Source organism: Mauremys reevesii, linkage group 26, assembly GCF_016161935.1.
Source record: "Mauremys reevesii isolate NIE-2019 linkage group 26, ASM1616193v1, whole genome shotgun sequence".
Lineage (NCBI taxonomy): Eukaryota > Metazoa > Chordata > Testudines > Geoemydidae > Mauremys > Mauremys reevesii.
The window spans coordinates 3648045-3662815 of record NC_052648.1 but is presented as its reverse complement, the minus strand read 5'-3'; the positions used below and the strand labels follow the sequence as shown (position 1 = coordinate 3662815).

Below are 14771 nucleotides of genomic sequence, written 5' to 3'. Positions count from 1 at the left end.
GACACAGGGTGGGGAAAGGGATAGAGCATACAAGCAGATTGGTCAGTGGAATGGCAACAAATGCCAGGTTAGTTCGTGATTTTTTAAAAAATTTATTTCATACAGCCCCCCATGCATGGTCTGACCTTCCTGACCTCTCCCACAAGGCTCCACTTCATTCACATTTAAGCCCTCTTAAAGACACACTTCAGCCAGTCATGTTGACATATATAAATTGCCTATTGTTGTTCCCTTTCCCCTTAACCCCATCTGTTTGTCCTTAGATTGTGAGATCCTTAACACAGGAGTCGAGCCACCCCTTCTGGAGTGTTTCGAAAGTGCCTGGCACACCCTGGATGCAACTGTGAGTAAATAGTATTACTACCTAGCTCTTAACTAGCACTTTTCATCCATTGATCTCTAGGCACTTTACAAAGGAGGTCAGTATCATTCTTCCCCCATTGTGCAGATAGTGAAACTGAGACATAGGGAGATGAAATAACTTGCCTAGTTTCTCTCACTGCACTCAGCACAGGCAACTAAAGTATACAGTTCAGTTTAATTTTCTGTTCCTAGTCAGTTTCACATCCCCCCCACCCCTTCTGTACTAGCCTGATGGTGGATTCCTAGTCAGTTACAGACACATATATATCCTGGTTCTCTGGTAGTGCCCAAGTGGTAGTGTATTTGAGTTCACAACACTAGGGGGAAGGTTTCAATAACAAAAAGAGGGATTTAGATTTAAGCAAAACGTTCTGAAAACATTTCTGTCCCTACTGGGTTTTTGTAAAACACTACCCCCCCTCCAGTCCCCCTAAGCCAAATGAAGAGTGGCCCGTTCATTTGGATGCTGCTGACTGAGGCCCGATTGGAGCAAAGCACTTGGGCGTGTGCTTAAAGATAAGCATTGAAGTCAGTAGGACTTATGCATCTGCTTAAGTTCTTTGGAACTGGAGCCTAAGAGGACAGAATCCCATGAATTTGTGTGCTGGCAAAGTGAAGCTCAGGAAGAGAGAGTGTTTGTATGGGAGTTGGATGGTCCCTAGCCTCTGTTTGCCAGAAGCTGGGAATGGGTGACAGGGGATGGATCATTTGAGGATTACTTGTTCTGTTCATTCCCTCTGGGGCGCCTGGCATTGGCCACTGTTGGAAGACAGGGCTAGATGGACCCTTGGTCTGACCCAGTATGGTTGTTCTTATGTTCTTGTGTAGCTTGCTTAGTACCATATTGCTGACAGCTAACAGCGTTAGAATAGGGGTAACATTTTCATAAACACCTACGTGATACAGGGCCAGATTTTTAAAGGTATTTATGCACTTAAAGATGCAGTTGGGCACTTAGTGGGGTTTACAAATGCATCTGCGTGCCTGACTCCCAGAGAAATCAATCTTTACAAATCTGGCCCCTTCTGCTTATATTTTAATGAGGGGATTTGCACCCAGGAAGAACATTCATTCAAAGATGGGTATAGAATAAATATCGTCAGGAACAAATTCTTCCATGGTGTAACTGTGGAGTTACACCAGGGATGAATGTAGCTTGTGTGGTTCTTTTAAGGATGTGTTGCTTATTCCACATTCTTTCCAGATGCTATCATTTGCTTCTGGTCAGTGGTTTACAAAACGCAAGAAAAAATGTTGAAATCTTCCCTACTTTGACACGCACAATAGTTTCATTTGACGGAGTGAAAGACTATTTTAGGCTTTTAAGAGCCAGTTCTAAAATCCCCAAGTAGATTTCACACTGGGTTTGCTTTTGACCATATAAGCAAGATTGGCTTGTATTTACTTTTGTAAGGGATCTATCCGCTCAGATTAGATAGCTAGAAGGATATGCATAGGGATGAGTGGATGGATATCTGTAGCTAGATAGATACATAGGGTGATACAGCCTTGCCAACTTTCATTATTTTATCATGGGCCTCAGATTATTTGATATTATTCTTAAAATCCCAGCTCTGGGAGTCATGTGGCTACATGAGAATCTCAGCTTTCATTAAAAAAAAGTAGGTTTCTAGCCTTTGTGCTTGCAGAGAAAAGCTTGAAAATGTTATAAAAACAGAAGTAAATAAAATGTACCCCAAATATAATTTAAAAAAAGTCTCATGATTTTTAAGCCAATCTAATGATTTGGTTGCCTGAAGCATTTCATAGCATGCCCTGAGTGTAGTGAGACTTAGGGGTTAGTTGGGCAGACATTACAGTGTTCAAAAGGCTCCTCCCGGGGGGAGTGACACTACTACCCATGTTATATCGGGGAGGACGCAAGCGCTGAGCAGGATGAGTTCAAAGAGCTGCATGAATGATCTCAAAAATAGTGATAAGGATCCCTATGCAGTTACATGCTAATTACTTACTAATCTGGAGATCTGACGAAAGAGAGGAATCTGTTGCAGTACATTAAGAAAAGTTGCTTACTAAGATTTAAAAAAGAATCGGATGCTTAGATTATCAAGAACAGCATCTGCCGTGACATGTGTAAGGATACGCAGTTGCAAGTGTTCCTAAATCCTCATGCTTCATGGTGTAATATGGTTGTTAGCAGGGGTCAGGAAGACCCTCTTGTCTCACAACTGTGGAGTGGATCAAGATCATGACTGGGAGTCAGGAGACCTGGGCTCTCTTTGTTGACTCACTGTGTGTCTTTCAGCATGTCACTTCCCCTCTTTGCACCTCTGTTTCCCTACATGTGAAATAGGGTTAATAATACCTTTGTAATGATAACTGTTTGTATTATGATAGCACCAGAGGACTCATCTGAGATTGGGGCCCCATTGTGGTAGGCACTGTATAGACTCACAGTGAGAGACAGTCCCTCCCCCAGAGAGTTTGTAATCTCAATAGACAAAGGGTTGGAGAAAGGGAGGATTATAATCTCCATTTTACATCTGGGGAATTGAGGCCCAGACCCACAAAAGGTATTTTTAGGCTCCCAACTTCCACTGAGCCTAAATACCTCTGTGGATCTGGCCCAGAGAGATTATGTGACTTGCCCAGGGTCACACAGAGAGTCTGTGGCAGAGCCATACTCATAGACTATCAGGGTTGGAAGGGACCTCAGAAGTCATCTAGTCCAACCTCCTGCTCAAAGCAGGGCCAATCCCCAGACAGATTTTTACCCCAGTTCCCTAAATGGCCCCCTCAAGGATTGAACTCACAACCCTGGGTTTAGCAGGCCTATGGTCAAACCCCTGAGACCTGAACCCAGCTCTCCTGAGTACTAGGCCAGTCCCTCAGCCCCAGGCCCATCTTTCTTAGACTAGGTTCTACTGCCTGCTGAAGCATCCAACGCTGCCTACTGCCAGAGGCTGGCTAGCAGACCAGGGTATTACCACCTGTAGTTACTATTATCTGTAAAGCAGGGAGTGGGAAAGCACTTTACAACCCAGTACAAGTCCTCTCTGGGCCCAGAGCTGTGAGGTGCTGAGTGCCCGCAACTCCCCCTGAAGTTGATAAGAAACGGAGGAGTTCAGAATCTTATGGCACCAAGGATGTGGCAGAGACTGGATGTAAGCAAGTCATGTGACTGCGTGTTGCTGAGGTTCGGCAGCTGTTTTGTAGCTCCGGATGACATGGGGCTAGATCCTCATCTGGGCTCCATCGATGTAGCGCCAGTGCCTTCAGTGGAGCCATGCTGATTTAGACAATGAAATGCCTTATAGTAGCCGTCCTTACGTTCCTGGCAGGTATCACTGTGGGGGACTGGAAGGTCGTTTTCCCTCCATCTCCCCAACCTTGATCAGGGATTTCATTGAGGAGGGGTATTTCAGTAACCGTTATTAATTTAAATCGTTTGCTCTGCAGCTGCTCTGCCCACCCGATCCCCGGCATATTTACTCAGTGGGCTCTGTAATCCCCCGCAGCAATTTCATCTCCTTCAGCACATGTTGTGTCAAGAATTTCCCACTGTCCCCTTGGGACTGAGGAAGGACAGGTGATCAGCAACCATTCCCCTTATCTGCTGTTAGCCTGTAGCCCTGCTCCCGGTAGTGTTAACATTCTTCCACTAGGTGGCAGTGCAGGCACATGTACAGGACACCATGCTGGTGGGCCCACATGGCCAACATTTTCAGAAATGGCTACTGATTTGAGGGCCTGACTTTTTGGGTGCCCAGCTTGAGATTCCCCAGGCTAATTTTCAGAAAGTGCCAAGCAGCAAGAGCTCCCATTGACTTCAGGTGGAGTCACGGGGCTCACTGCTTCTGAATGCCAGGCCCTAAGTATGTATGTCTCAAATTGACCACCCAAAAATCTGGTGGTATTAAGGTGACCAGATGTCTCGATTTTATAGGGACAGTCCTCATTTTTGGGTCTTTTTCTTATGTAGGCTCCTATTACCCCCCACCCCCGTCCCGATTTTTCACACTTGCTGTCTGGTCACCCTAGGTGGTATGGTCATGTCATCTCTGGGTCTAGGTTAAAAGTCAACATGAGAGGCAGAGTCACCCTACTGCCATTTAAGAGGTGCAGTCACCCAGATCTGACCATAGATTCTAAGGCCAGAATAGACCATTGTGATCATTTAAGTCTGACCTAACACAAGCCATAGACCTGCCCCAAAAATATTCCTAGAGCGGGAATAAGGCCATATTACAAACGATATGGATTAATTTCAGTCCAAATTACGGTAATAGGCAATCCTACCACACACTTTTGTGCCATCTCTCATCAGGCCAGGTTTTTTCCCTTATCAGCTGAGAGGATGGCTGGTTGCAGCAGTGTCCCTGGGCCTGCAGCTAGACATTGTACATCCCAGCCCCAGTGCGCGCACACAGCAGCCAAAATCTCTATAGGCAAATGTCATCAGTGAGCATCACCTCCAGCACAAGATCGTGCTGCAGTAAAGAGTCAGCTGCAAAAGGAGGCCTGCAGTGATGGGAGATGGACCCAGGCTCTCTGCTTGGCTGGCAACTTCCAGGCAGAGTCCCAGCTTCACAGAGGTATTACTGTTAATACAGGAAGGAAAGGGGCCAGAGCTAAACCCCTGTGTCTTGAGGTTTTTAATGGAACCATTAGCTCAGGGTTTGTCTACAATGGAAAGCTACAGTGGCACAGCCGCAGTGTAGACGCTACCTACGCCAGTGGGAGAACCCTTCCTGTCAGCACAGGTAATCCACCTCCCCAAGAGGTAGTAGCTAGGTCAATGGAAAAATTCTTCCATCGAGCTAGCGCTGTCTACACAGGGACTTGGTTGGCTTAACTCCATGCTCAGGAGGGTGGATTTTTCACACCTTGCAGCGACATGTCTGTGTTGACCTAATTTTGTAGTGTAGACCAGGCCCAAGTCTTACCCAAAGCAGTGCCCTTGGGAAGGGAGGCAGTGTGTCTAGTGCAGGGATCGGCAGCCTTTGGCACATGGCTCGTGAGGGAAATCCGCTGACGAGCCAGGACAGTTTGTTTACCTGCAGCATCCGCAGATTCGGACAATCGCAGCTCCCAGTGGCTGCAGTTCGCCGTTCCAGGCCAATGGGGGCTACGAGAAGCAGCACAGTCCGAGGGATGTGCTGGCCACTGCTTCCCGCAGCCCCCATTAGCCTGGAATGGCGAACCGCGGCCAGTGGGAGCCGCGATCAGCCGAACCTGCAGACACTGCAGGTAAACAAACCGTCCTGGCTCGTCAGTGGATTTCCCTGATGGCTGCGTGCCAAAGGTTGCTGATCCCTGGTCTAGTGGTTAGAAGAAGAGCACCAGGACTCCTGGGTTCTACTCCCAGGCCTGTTGCTGACTTGCCACATGATTAAGGCCAAGATCTTTCCTCTCTCTGTGCCTCAGTTTCCTGATCTGTGAATGCTGGGGTAAGGATGCCTGAGACAGGGAGGACGTGAGGATTAATGACTGTCTGGATAGATTTGGAGATCCTTAGCTGGCAGGGAATGCAGAGGGCCGTCATTATGAACAGAGTCACCCGCTGAACAGCCCACAGCTCCCATTTGCACAGAGCTCCCCGGCTGCTGCCTACAGAACGTCCTCGTGACCATACAAAGCCATGTGTGATTTTCTCCTTATTTGACACCAGTTCTAAAGAGTTGGCAAGCGATCACCCCAGTTCGGGTGAGTGCCGTGATTCCCCTCCCCAGAGAGAGGGGTGGATTCCCAGAAGCAGGAATTGAAAACAATCCATGGCAAAGAAACCTGAGCAGGGAGGCAGGACTGGGGTAGCTCCTCGATGGCTCTGGCTGCAGTTCCATAGCGCTTCCCTATCTGGGTTGCGTCAGCTGCATTCTACTCCCTGTCTGTCTTCTCCCTTCTGCCAGCTGGCAGGAAACAAGCTTTCCTTCCACCCCCAGTGAAGCCATGCCATGCCATCCTCTCTGTCCCTCTCCCCATCAGACAGTGCGGTGTCAGGCTCCCAGTGTAGCCTGTGATGCAGCTGTCCTGATGCTGGTATTCTTGCTATGGGACTTTCCCAAGTGGGTGCATGCTACACACTTACAGGAAAATGTCCAGCACTAACTGCCGGAAATCCCAGAAGTGAACGGAGCTGCCTTAAAGCCATGGAGAATGGAGGCCTCCCATTATCCAAAGAGCAATGTCAGGCCAGCGTTGGAGTCTCCCATACACCATCCCTCACCCTGGTGCCATAGGGCTGGATCCACTGATTTCAACAGGCTTTGGATCATAGAATATCATAGAATCATAGAATCTCAGGCTTGGAAGGGACCTCAGGAGGTCAGCTAGTCCCGCCCCCTTCTCAAAGCAGGACCAATCCCCAATTAAATCACCAACAAGGGGACCAATGACTGAGTTGGACACCTGGGAACTGGAATGAGACCCCACAAACTCATGTCACTCAAGGCACCAAACAGCCATCCAATGGGAACAATGTTCAGTCACCGATGACTTGGGCAGTGAACTGTCCCCATGCCCTGCGCTGTCCATTCCCCCTCCATTTGTTCTATTGGCAATGCACATCACAGAACAGCAGCAAAGCCAACATTTCCAAGCCAGTAGGGGATGGTTAGCCCAGGGCAGGACCCCGCAGTCTCTCGTGGTCTAACAAGTGATGGTCTCGCTTCCACCATCTGTGGAATGGACAGTGACCGATCTCCTTGAAAGTGCCTTTGCTGGGGGATGGCCACAGATGGAGTTCTCCCACTAGCTTTTGAAACCCTTTGCTGAAAGCTTTAAACAGCTTTTATTATACATGTCTGGAGAGGAACCTGCTGGGCCGGTTTGGTGTTACCTTCCCGCATCTCACACTGCGCAAGGGAAGATCTCCCTCCCCCAGCCCAGGTATCAAAGAGCGGCTGACGTCTCTCTCACACACATTGCAGTGCAGTCTGAGAAAGCAGCCCTAGGTCTCTGTGGGTCCTTCTGAGCAGGATTCTCCCCACCCACCTTCGTGAAACAAGAACCCAGCCTAACTGCAGGTCTGGATTGGGGCCACCCCTTGATATCTCTCTGCAGATGCCTCATTCCCAGAGCCAGGAGGAGGGTAGGGGAGGAGCAAAGCCAGCTGGGCCTACTGCTCCTCACCCACATGGAAAGTCAGGGGATTTCCAGGCTGTGGAAAAAACAGGAACTGGCTTTGTGTGACAGAGGTTGGGCCTCATCCTGACACAACGGGTCTAAGGGCCTGACCTTACAGCAAACGACTCACCGGAGTAAGGACGGCAGGATCGGGATTACACAGGGCAAGTATCCTTACCTCCCTGACAGCGGACATGACCCTTGAAGGTGCTGCTGAAGCCAGTCACATGTTAAACCTACCCCCATGCAACTGGCCTTTGTCTATTTCACAGGTTTCTCTCCCCTGTGCATGACAGAAGCAGAGGAGATAGAGCTGGAAGATACTCTGTGGTTCCACCTAGCCCATTTCTTCTTGGCCAGCACATGACAGTCCCTTTCAGCACATTCCCTAGTGCTTGGCCCCAGTCCAGTTTCAGATGTCGCAAGCAACGGGGGTCCTTCCATCACGCCCATGTGGAAGATTTCACCATCACTTAAGGGCTCTTCCCGTAAGGAAGCGTTTCCCAATAATCATTGTAAAAAATCAGCGATGCCACCATTTCACCCCAGTGCTCCTAATTACACCCTCCTGTTGGTTTGTCTCTCTGAGCCTCTCTGTATAGATCTGACAAAGAGCTGCGAAGTCATGCAGAAAGGCTGATGGCCTCCCTCAGGAGTTTTCCCCAGATTTCCTAGGACCACAGTTTCCTGTCAGGCCATTTCACAGTCCAGAGATTTTGGGTATTCATGAAATAGCCCATTTTGAGAACTGATCTTTGCCTGAGGGACAGGGTCCCTTCTCTCAAGGCAAAGAGAAAGGGAGTTCTCCCTGGCTGCTCCCCACTCCTGTTACCCCAGTGGGAGCAGACCTCGGCACAGAATAGAACAGAAAATACGGCAGATCTCTTGAAGGCAAAACCAAAAAGCCACTGAGCAGTGAATTTCTAGCATGTAGGAATTGTCAGACAGGATCAGACCCCAGGTCCATCTAATCCAATATCCTGTCCCTGACAGATGCTACCGAGAAAGGAAAGGGTAAAAATCCCACACTAGACAGATGAACAACAATCTGCCCTCCTCATTGGTCTCATCTTGATCTCCGAAAAGGCGAGGCTGAAGAGTTTAGAAACACCTTCTGGACTCCAGGGCCTTTCTGTCCTAACCCACTCACTGATTTATATGTCCAGCCCTCGGGGAATGATGTCCTTACTGTCAATGGGGCTCATTAACATTCCTGAAACGAGCACCTCCTAATCTGCCCATTGTGATTAACAGGGACAGTTCAGGGACAGTTTAATTTCATCCCGGCCTGAAGACTCCCTCCATTCTTCTGCAGAAACATAGATGGAGCAAGGAAGCACAACGGGGCTAGGGCTGGAGAGAAAGGAAGTCGGTGCCCAAGAACTTGGCTAGGTGTTGAGTGCTGGGGGAGCGAACCAGCTGGGGGGGCTGAATTCCTGAAAGGGTGGGTACAGTGAGAAAGGGGTGGGAGTCAGGGGAGGAAGCTGTAACACACGCCCTCACCACAAGGGAGAAGAAGAACTTCTAGCGAACCGACTTGCGATGAAGATGAAATGACTATTCAGTGGAATGTGCAGTTCCTCACAGCTGCTGGGATCTGGAGCACATCTCTGACCCTCCCAGCAACAGAGGAGAAGCCCGTGAGGTGGCCTGGGCTTGAGTTTTCTTCTTGTGGTGGATGGCTGCAAATGTGAAGATGCATGAAGTACATCAGATCTCCTGTGCTGGTGAAGGTGGGGGAGAGGGACTGTGGGAGGAGGGGTCCCAGATTCTTCCACTCCTCGTGGGGGAGACTGCACAGATTTTACCTTTCAGAGTCTAACTCTTTAACCACTGTAGTTTCTTATTCATTATTATTCGCCCGGTAGTAACACCTAGAGGCCACAACTGGGGATCAGGCCCCAGGGATCAGCACTAAGTGCTGCACGTACACACATAACAAAGGATGGCCTTTGCCCAGAGAGCCTCACAATCAAGTATAACAGGGGTCGGCAACCTCTGGCACGCGGCTCGCCAGGGTACGCACCCTGGTGGGCCGGGCCAGTTTGTTTACCTGCTGCGTCGGCAGGTTCGGCCAATCTCGGCTCCCACTGGCCAATGGGGGCTGCGGGAAGAGGCACGGGTGAGGGATGTGCTGGCCGCGGCTTCCCGCCGCCCTCATTGGCCTGGGACGGCGGACCACGGCCAGTGGGAGCCATGATTGGCCAAACCTGCCGACGCGGCAGGTAAACTAACTGGCCCAGCCCGCCAGGGTGCTTACCCTGGCGAGCTGCGTGCCAGAGGTTGCCGACCTCTGAGTATAAGATGAGACATCAGACCAATACAGCAAACAGCCGGGGGGAACCCAAGGTAACAGGGAGGTGATTATGTTGAATGTCATAAGTAGCGGTCACAGCACACCAGCTGCCTAGGGATTGTCTATTATGGGAGGAGACCGTTTCATTGCAGAGTAGACTTTAATATTTGTGCTTCCAGTATATATATTTATTCATCTCTATATTACATTAAACTAAAGAGCTCTGGGACTCTTTAAACTCTTAAAAATACATCTCGGAACAAACAGACTCCAGCAATCATTCTCAAGGGACACAGCTGGCATTCTTAAAGCAGAAGCAGTTCACTGCCTGTCCTCCTAGCTACCAGTGGGGAGAGATCTGCAGTCTAGCAAGGAATCATGTACTGTAACATATTTCTAAGGTGCTCAAATATCCCAGCACTAGCACTGGGTGTGGCATAAGGACCAGAAAAGAATCACACATTAAAGGGATATGGTCTAACAGTCACAGCCCCCATGTTTGGTCCTGGAAAGAAAAGATTTTACAAAGCCAGAAGCTGCCTTGAAATTGTTTTGATGTAATCACAGACAAATGAACCAAGTTACTGGCTATAAACATTCGCCAGCCGCGTTAGAATCCCTAGCACAACAAACTCTGTGCCTGGGTCTTAGACGCAGAAAGTGAAAGTGCCCTGAAGATACCGATGTCTTGAGCCTTTCATAAATACATATAGAAACAGAAAGGGAAAGTCACCCTCTGGATTACTTCTTGCACTCTGCTCACGACAACTGTTGGTGAAAAATAAGTGAATCATCCTAGGTGTTATTAGAAAGAGAGAGAAATAAACGAATCTTCTCTTGACGCTGATAGTTTAAAGGGAGGAGTGTAAAGTCCAATTCTTAAACTGATCCCAGCGGGAGAATGCGGAAAGGTAGGTTGGGGGTGCCAGGACCATTTTGCAACATCATGCTCAGTTTCTGAGTGTTTCACTTACTGTTTTTCAACATCCAATTAAAATGTGAACTGGTCAGTTTCAAAGCCTTTTCCCTCTGGGGATCTAGACTCGTGTGTCTTGTCACAAGCAGAATGTAGCCAGAATAACTTCCCCAGTGTGGAGAGCTGCAATGGGACAGTGTTGGGGCAGTGAATTCTGGAGCAACTGCTACGAATAACGCAAGATTCTAGCCAGCTATTATCTGCCGTACATTTTAATTAGCACTGAAAAGCTGGCTATTCTTGGGAGTGGTCATCTCAAGATGGGCTGGGGGCATCAGGGGCGGCTCCAGGCACCAGCACGCCAAGCGCACGCCTGGGGTGGCAAGCCACAGGAGGCGCTCTGCCGGTCGCCACGAGGGCGGCAGGCAGGTTGCCTTTGGTGGCATGCCTGCGGAGGGTCCACTGTTTCTGCAGCTTCGGCGGACCTCCCTCAGGCTGCCGACGAATCCGCGGGACCGGAGACCTCCCGCAGGCAAGCCACCGAAGGCAGCCTGCCTGCTGTGCTTGGGGCGGCAAAATACCTAGAGCCGCCCCTGGCGGGGTATATTGGCAAGGGATGGTGTGTGGGGGAAGACTGCACAGTTTCTGATCTGGCTGTGCCTGCTTCAGGTGAATTGATCCCCCTGGCCGTGTCTCTCACTCTGGGCTGGCAGGGATGGAGAATGCTCTGCAGGTGGCACGCTCTGCTTCTGGAATAGGAGCGGGGGCTTTGTGTCACTCAGCAGTGGCTGGTGAGGGAACAGAGCTGATAGGCTCCAAGCCCACTGTCCCACACACTTCCCCGGGCTGGTGGGAGAACAGGCTTGGAGTTAAAACAAGGGCTGTATGGAAGCTGACGTGGTGGGGGAGAGGCAAGGAAGTTGAGAAGTTCCGTTATGTTTTGTTGTTCTTAACTCTGGATAAAATCCAGCTCAATAAAATCTGGGCGCATAACCCCCGAAGATATGGAATGGAAACAGATGTCAAGGAAATTGCACATATAGACAACTGAGCATGTTTAATTAAATGCACACTCAGGACTCCCAGGCAGGATGATGAGTGGGAGGCAGGCTGGCTTCCTCAAAGGCTGTTATGATAAAAAATCCTTTTGTTCTCTTTACCTCCTTTGAAGTTAATTTCTTTTGATGGCGATAGAGTGGCTGTTAGATAGTGTTTGGTGGTGGCTGAACAGAACTCTACAAGAGGGATGTTATTCCTGCTGGGGTTCCCACTTAAACTGATCCTGCTCAGTACCCCTCCTGTTTTAGGGTGTGGGTTTGAGAATTTCAGTAGGGCTTCCGGTATCCTTTTTTAGTGTCCTTGAACCTATTTGGAAGAATTCCTGGTGACCCAGCTGCTTAACATATGAGCTGATGGGACCATGGTCCAGAAAACCCTATAACTTTATATAGAATCCCTTCAATCATTGTTATGACTTTGGGGAGGGGACCCCAGATGCTAGGAAGCTGGGCCTCATTTTAGCTGTCGCTGTTGGGGTTTCACAGTTGTGGGGGTCAGTGGCTCCTGTTTGGGATGGGCTATCCCTGTTAGTAGGTGTGATGGCTGTTACTGAGGCCCTTCAGCACTAAAAGCATGAGCTGAGACCACTTGAACTAAAGAGCCAAGCCCTTTAGGTGGCTCTGAAACAGACTCAAATCCTCTGTTGGACTTAGAGAGGGGAACCTGCAAGATACATTCACTGGTATCTACATTCTACAGGGAAACACTGCAAATGGATGAACTCATCTACTTAGGCTCTCTCTGTGTCATGGACGGTGGGTGAAGCATGGGCACGGGGAGGCTAGTCCCTGGCCTGGCCTGGCCCTTCTGCCTGAGTCCCCTCCTCCCTCAGGCCACCCAAGCACCTTCAGCCCTGGAGTGGCAGGCAATGCAGCCCCAGCTCTGAGGGCCCCCCAGCGCTGGGCAGCCCCAGCAACCCCAAGTCCAGACCCCAGCTCCACCCAGCAGGCTTCCCGGAAAAGGAGGCAGCCTGATTGGGCTGGGGCAACTAGCCACAAGCAGCAGGAGGGGGCCTTGGGGTGGAACATGGGTGGAGCCAGGTGAGCTTTTTACTGGCTGTGGCTAGTGAACACTGGGCAAAAACAGGCTGCAGACATAGGGGAAAGGAGGGCTTTCCACATTGAGAGTAGCATGAACGTGGCAACCAGCACGCATGGACCCTGCCAGGCATGAAAGCCTTTTCATTCACCACAACAGCAAGTAAACCAACACCTGACCCCACAACACACACACAGAGGCTCCTTGTTTCACACTGTCTGGGAACCCGCCTGTTTTATTCATGCTCGCAGCCCTTCTTCTCACTAGCTTATCGCACTGGACGTTGATATGGCAAAGGCCAAGCGGATGGCAGTGGTTCTGGGCTGTTGGTAGTTTCTAGCTGAAGAGATGGAGCAAAAGTGGGATATCTGCATTGTTGTGCTTGGATTAGAACAGTTAATGCCAACATAAAAATAGCGCCCTGTGGAATGCACTTTTTGCAGGAGCCCATCGGGGGTTATTTTTGTCTAGGTGTCCAGGGAATTAAAAGTGGCAAAGATCCAACACAAGGGCCAGGAAGGAAACCAAAAAAGGAGACCATTGGAAAGGTAGCTGGGTTTGTTTCCAGAACAGAGAGTTTCTTTCAGTTCAGTTCAATGACTCAGCATATCTGTTGTCAATTCACAGAACGAGAACACTGGGTCTGTGTGGGACAGAAGCAACTGTAGCTCGGCCGCTGTGATGTCCCTGGAAATCCGGTCCAGTTCTAACTGGGCTTATCTACCTCGCGAGGTAGGTTATCGCCAGCCCCGTTTTGCGAGTTGGAAAACCGAGGCACGCTGGGTGCATCCCCGCAGCAGCGAGTCTCACAGCCCAGCCAACAGACTTGGGCTCATGTGATGGCACCGAAAATTGTAGTGCAGCCGTTTGGATGGCTGGAGCTTGGGCCCCGAAGTCCTCCCAGTTCCCTCACTTCAGAGCTCGAACATCTCCACAGACCCGGGCTCTGCGACTGGCTGTGTAGATGCACCCAGGGCAAGCAAATTGCGTGAGGTGTCTGAGCTAGGAATGGAACCCAGCAGTCCTGTCTCGTCTCCTCTGTTCTTACCCACACCACAGCATCAGGGGGAAAAGAGCAAGAGACCATCCCCCACTATTCCTACAGCCTCGGTAGCTCTCTGCAATGTCAGCCCCAAATACCGCAGCTGACACTTGTGGCACTGCAGCAGGCAGGCGGTATCACTTGGGGAGGAAGTAGCAGGGGTGGCGGCAGGGGTGCTGGTAGGTAGGAGGGGGCAGCAGTAGGAGCAGGGAGTGGGGTGGCAGTAGGGGGTGGCGGCAGAAGTGGGGGCGGAGGGGCAGTAAGCAGTGCAGGGATGGTGGTAGGTTGGGGGCAGGGGTGGTAGCAGGGTAGGAGTGGAGGTGGGGGTAGGGGTGGAGGGGCACTAGGGAAGGGGGTGGTAGGTGGTGAGGGTTGGGGAGGCGGAGGCATGGGGGGGTGCGGGCAGGTAGGTGGGGGTTGGGGAGGCGGGGTGCGGGCGGGGGCACTGGGGTTGGTTGCGGGCAGGTAGGTGGCGGCTCCCTCCCGTTACCCCCGCTCCCTTGCCCCCCCCCCGGTTCCGGCCTGGGGGCCGGAAGTTCGTGTACGCAATACGCCTCCCAAGATGGCGGCGGCGGCGCGAACCCGGAAGTGAGGAGCCGCCTCTAGGAGGGAGTCTGAACCCCGACGCCCCTTGGGACCAGGTGAGAGCCGCCCGCTGCCCCCGGGAGCGGAGAGATCCGCGGGGCCGGGACTGGGGAGCCCCCCACCGGGTCAGGGTCTCTGGGGAGCCGTGGGGGGGGGGCAGGGCCTTTTGCTTCCTCTCCCCCCCGGACAGGGTCTCTGGGGAGCTGTGGGGGAGCCCTTTACTTCTCCTCCCCCCGGGTCAGGGTCTCTGTGGGGGGGCCAGGGCCCTTTGCTTCCCCTCCCCCTTGGTCAGTATCTCTGGGGAGCTGTGGGGGGGCCAGGGCCCTTTGCTTCTCCTCCCCCCCCCCGGTCAGGGTCTCTGGGGAGCGGTGGAGGGGCCTTTGATT

General features: G+C 51.1%; 1 protein-coding gene across 10 annotated transcripts in view; it reads left to right on the top strand.

The window, feature by feature from the left end:
- Positions 1-291: 291 nt before the first annotated feature.
- SBNO2 (strawberry notch homolog 2) overlaps positions 292-14771 on the top strand; it is a 123778-nt gene continuing 109298 nt past the window's right edge. For 6 of the 10 annotated variants that reach the window (XM_039515207.1, XM_039515213.1, XM_039515214.1 and 3 more), the window contains exon 1: positions 14288-14441. The gene's annotated coding sequence lies outside the window, so the exon portion shown is untranslated. The other 4 variants (XM_039515216.1, XM_039515209.1, XM_039515221.1 and 1 more) reach the window with 3 other exon arrangements.